This window comes from Sardina pilchardus, chromosome 22 (assembly GCF_963854185.1).
Source record: "Sardina pilchardus chromosome 22, fSarPil1.1, whole genome shotgun sequence".
Classification (NCBI taxonomy): Eukaryota; Metazoa; Chordata; class Actinopteri; order Clupeiformes; family Clupeidae; genus Sardina; species Sardina pilchardus.
This window is the reverse complement of record NC_085015.1, coordinates 1,044,591-1,049,590: the sequence shown is the minus strand read 5'-3', so window position 1 is coordinate 1,049,590 and position 5,000 is coordinate 1,044,591. Positions and strand designations below refer to the sequence as shown.

The window sequence follows — 5,000 nt, the reverse complement described above, 5'->3', positions numbered from 1 at the left end:
GCTATCACGTAAAACAAGTCAACTACGATGTCATAGTGGGAGTGGCATAGGCTAAGCCCGTTTTTACAGTGTGAGTAGATAGAAAAATAGTAAATATTAATCAGTCAAAATTGACCATTAAATATTCGAATATAATTAGAATTTAGAGGGGGGCGCTGTTGCGCATGAGTGATGTAGGTTGTCTTCTCGTAGGCTCTGAGAGGCAAGTTTCATAATTTCGATGTAAAACAGATAATTTCGAGTTTAACCCTCAGACATCGACATAATTTTAGTTATAAAGTACTTGAGCTTGTAGTGGCCAATTTAGAGAGCGAAATATGAAGCCGCCGACTTCCAAATCATCGTCCAACAAAACGGTTCGTGGTGCTAGCGCTAGCTCACTGGAGGAAACTGACTGCACCGACGGTGGTCAGCTAACAGCTAGTATGCTAACTAAGGCGCTGAACTCTCTAAAAGTTGATATTTGCACCAAAATAGAACTGGCCGTTGGTGAGGTGCAGGCTGACATAGCTGCTGTCAGAGAGGAACTGACTTCCTCTGTTACCACCTTGCAAAAAACTGTTGAGGAGCAAGAGGGCCGTCTGAAAGATCTGGAGACGTCAGCAACCACTACCAGCGACTCTATGTCTGCCCTCGAGAACACGGTAACTATGCTCCAAAGCCAAGTTAAGGATCTACAATTTAAGTGCGAAGATCTGGAGAGTAGGTCCCGGAGGAATAATATTAGGCTGGTGGGCATTGCAGAGGACCAAGAAGGGGTGTCACCCACTGAATTTGTCTCTCGTGTGCTGCAGGATGTGCTTAAATTGAGCGAGAAACCCTTACTCGACAGGGCTCACAGAACTTTGCAAGCCAAACCAAAGCACGGCCAACCTCCGAGACCTTTTGTCATCAGAGTACACTACTTTCAGGCCCGCGAACTCATTCTGCGCCAGGCACGTCAACTGGAGTCTCTCTCCTTCAACGGCCGACCAATTTACGTCTTCCCTGACCTGACCGCAGCTGAGGCCAAGAGGAGGGCTGCTTTCGGGGACGTGAGGAAACGGCTGCGTGATGTCAAGGGGGCTCGTTTTGGATTTCGTCTGCCAGCGAAGTTTCGTGTCACTCTACCTGGGGAAAAGGAGCAAGTATTCAGCGACCCTAAGCTGGCGATGAACTATGTGGTCTCAAAGCTTCCCGTTGCTGAACTACGTGAAGAGCCGGAGGAGGCGGCTGCTGACGATTGAACTTGTATTTGGACGGTAACAAATTTATCTCTGAATTGATTGAGCGCTGGCGTTGGTTTTTGCTGTTAAGCTCAGTTGAATTTTCGGTCACTTTGTTGGCTATACTTGATAACATTTCTCAATTCCAAGTCTTACTTAAAGGAAAATGAGGGTTCTTATAGTTTTTAAAAAATATATATACAGTATATATATTATATATCTGTTTAATTTGCCAGATATTTGCCTCAGTTTGTTTGTTTTTTTTGCTGGTAGGCTATTCTAGGCTCCTGGTATAACTGATCAACCTAATGTTTATCTTTGTTATGGGGATGATTACACCGAGTTCGGGGAGGTGTACAAGTGGGGTGGGGCTATGTGTTTTTTATGTTATGTCTGTCTGGGCTTATGTTACACTGCAATGCTGTTTCTCACCTAACTGTACCACTGTTACACTTTCTTTATGTTTAAAATATGGCTAATAGCTCAGTTAGAGTTGTAGCAAGTAGGCCTATTACTTTTGTTAGCTGGAATGTGAGAGGCTTGGGAAAGCCCACAAAACTCAATAAGGTTCTTTCTCATTTGGATAATTTAGGGGCTCAAATTGCATTTCTCCAAGAGACACATTTGAACACCTCTGACCATGCTAAAATACGTAGGAGATGGGTTTCTCAGTCATTTAATTCATTATTTAATAGTAGAGCCAGAGGTGTTGCTATCTTAATTCATCATTCAGTACCTTTTGTTTCATCCAATGTCGTAGCTGACCGAAATGGGCGCTATGTCATTGTTACAGGGACATTATATGAGACTCCACTGATACTGGCAAATGTTTACGCCCCCAACCATGATGATGAACAGTTTTTTATTAAGTTTTTCTCCTCCCTGCCGAATGTTGACTCTCATTTTGTAATTATAGCTGGAGATTTCAATTGTTGCCTTCAGTCTCTTGATACCTCTACCAGAAAGAAATATGCAATGTCAAAATCTGCAAAAGTTATAAATACACACCTTCATAATTACGGTCTGGCAGACATATGGAGACGCCTGAACCCCAATGTTCAGGGTTATTCATTTTTTTCCCCTGTTCATCACACATATACACGTATAGACTATTTTCTTGTTGACAATAAGTTACTTCCATTTGTTCAAGGTTGTAGCTATCATGCTAGACTTATCTCAGATCATTCTCCCCTCTTAATGGACGTTAAATTCACTCACAAATCAACATCTCGCCCACCTTGGAGATTTAATACATCTCTCCTTTCTGACTGTAATTTTGTTGAGTATATATCACAACAAATTGATTTTTTCATTGACACAAATGCAACTGGTGAGACAAACCATAGCATATTATGGGAAGCATTTAAAGCCTACATGAGAGGCCAACTAATATCCCGGGTAGCATACGATAAGCAGCTGCGATCTTTTACTGTCACCAGTCTCATGCATCGCATTCAGAATTTAGAGAACCAATACATTCAGTCTCCTTCTCCTGCTTTGTACAAGGAGAAACTCCTCCTCAAAACAGAATTTGAAAATCTCAGTACAACTCATGCAGAAGAAATGATTTTGAAATCCAGGCACAAATATTATGAATATGGCGATAAGCCTAGCCGTCTCTTAGCACACCAGCTTCGTCAGTCAGCTGCTTCTCGGGTTATTGCAGAAATTAACACAAGTAGTGGCCTTACTAGGGATCCCCAAGAAATTAATAATGCTTTCAGGAATTTCTATATATCACTCTACACTTCAGAACAGCAACCTACCACTGATGATCTGTCTAATTTTTTTTCTGGCCTTCCCATACCAGAACTTTCAGAGGATATAGCTGAAAATCTTGAAAGACCAATTACTGCAGCGGAAGTGGGGGAGGCCATTATGGCTATGCAGAGTGGTAAAAGTCCTGGGCCTGACGGATTCCCAATTGAGTTTTTTAAAAGATTTTCTGCAAAGATTATTCCTCTACTTATTAACATGTTCTCAGAGTCTTTTGCTTCAGGCATCCTACCCAAAACCTTACGATCTGCCCAAATTTCTCTAATCCTGAAGAAGAATAAGGACCCTCTCTGCTGTGGTTCCTATCGCCCAATCTCATTACTTAATGTTGACGAAAAGATCTTAGCTAAAGTACTTGCCCGTCGCCTTGAAAAAGTTCTACCCGACATCATATCAGCTGATCAAACAGGTTTCATCAGAAACAGATTTTCTTTTTTTAATGTGAGGCGTTTATTCAACATCATATACCACCCATCTGATTCCCCTATTCCAGAACTTCTAGTATCCTTAGATGCGGAAAAGGCTTTTGATAGGGTGGAATGGAGTTATCTTTTTTACACTCTTGAAAAATTTGGTTTTGGTCAGACATTTATTTCCTGGGTTAAATTACTATACACTTCTCCACTCTCTTCAGTTCGTACTAATAACACATTCTCCGAATATTTTCAGATAGGCCGTGGCACAAGACAGGGTTGTCCATTATCACCCTTGCTCTTTGCCTTAGCCATTGAGCCATTATCACTTGCTCTGAGACACACTCTACTTGTGAAAGGTATCATGAGAGAAGGTCAGGAGCAAAAAGTTTCATTATATGCAGATGATTTACTTTTATACATCTCAGACCCGGCCCAATCTCTCCCACATGTGCTTTGCATTTTAGATACATTTCATAATCTCTCAGGGTATAAACTCAATTTACAGAAGAGTGAACTGTTTCCAATCAATGAGGCAGCCCGTCGATACTCATCTAGCTCTCTGCCTTTCAAGGTTTCAAATTCATTTACATATCTAGGTGTCAGTGTTGTGGATAAATTTTCCAATCTTTTTTCTGCTAATTTCTCACCTCTTTTCAAACAGACTGAACTCAACCTTAAGCATTGGGGGTCCCTTCCTCTCTCTGTTGCAGGCCGTATTAATTCCATCCGAATGAACATTCTCCCCAAATTCACATATCTATTTCAATGCATACCTGTATTCATTCCCAAATCATTCTTTCACAAACTTAATTCTGTCATCTCATCTTTTGTATGGGATAACAAAGCTCCCCGCATAGCTAGAAGTACTTTACTCCGTCCTAAACATCTTGGTGGCATGGCAGCCCCAGATTTTCTTGCCTACTACTGGGCTTCTAATATACGCCCAATTGTACATTGGCTGTATGAGGATCCCGGTGCTGATGCTCCATCATGGTATATTTTAGAGTCTTTATCTTGTTTACCCTCCTCTTTGTCGGCCATGGTCTATTCCTCCACCTCTGAATCCCCAACAGCCTTTACTAAAAATAAGATTGTGAGATCAACTTTAAGGATCTGGTCTCAGATGCGTCGCCATTTTGGATGGACATGTCTCTCTTTAAAGGCTCCTATCCACTCTAATCATGCTTTTACACCTTCCTTATTAGACACATCATTTCTCAATTGGCGGAAGTCAGGTATTGAATCTTTCTATGACCTCTACTCTGATGGTGTTTTTTCCTCATTTGACCAGCTCTGTAAACAATTTAACCTCCCCAAAAGTAACTTCTTCCGTTACCTTCAGGTCAGAGACTTTTTGCGTAAAACACTACCAGTGTTTCCAACACTACCTCCATGCAACCCATTTGAGGGGCTTATAGAACACAATGCATCATTTAGGGGCATAATTTCAATAATATATAATAAGTTTACACAGGAGCGCCACTCTATGCTTCCTTCTTTAAAGGCCGATTGGGAATTTGATCTGGGTGAAAACATTGCTGAGGATATGTGGCTCTCAATCCTGCAAAGAGTACATGGTTCATCGATTTGTGCTAGACACAGC

The 5,000-nt window shown here is 41.4% G+C and overlaps 1 protein-coding gene across 1 annotated transcript in view; it reads left to right on the top strand.

Annotated features, from left to right (window-relative positions):
* proza (protein Z, vitamin K-dependent plasma glycoprotein a) overlaps positions 1–5,000 on the top strand; it is a 17,797-nt gene that overhangs the window by 6,292 nt on the left and 6,505 nt on the right. The window lies entirely within an intron of this gene.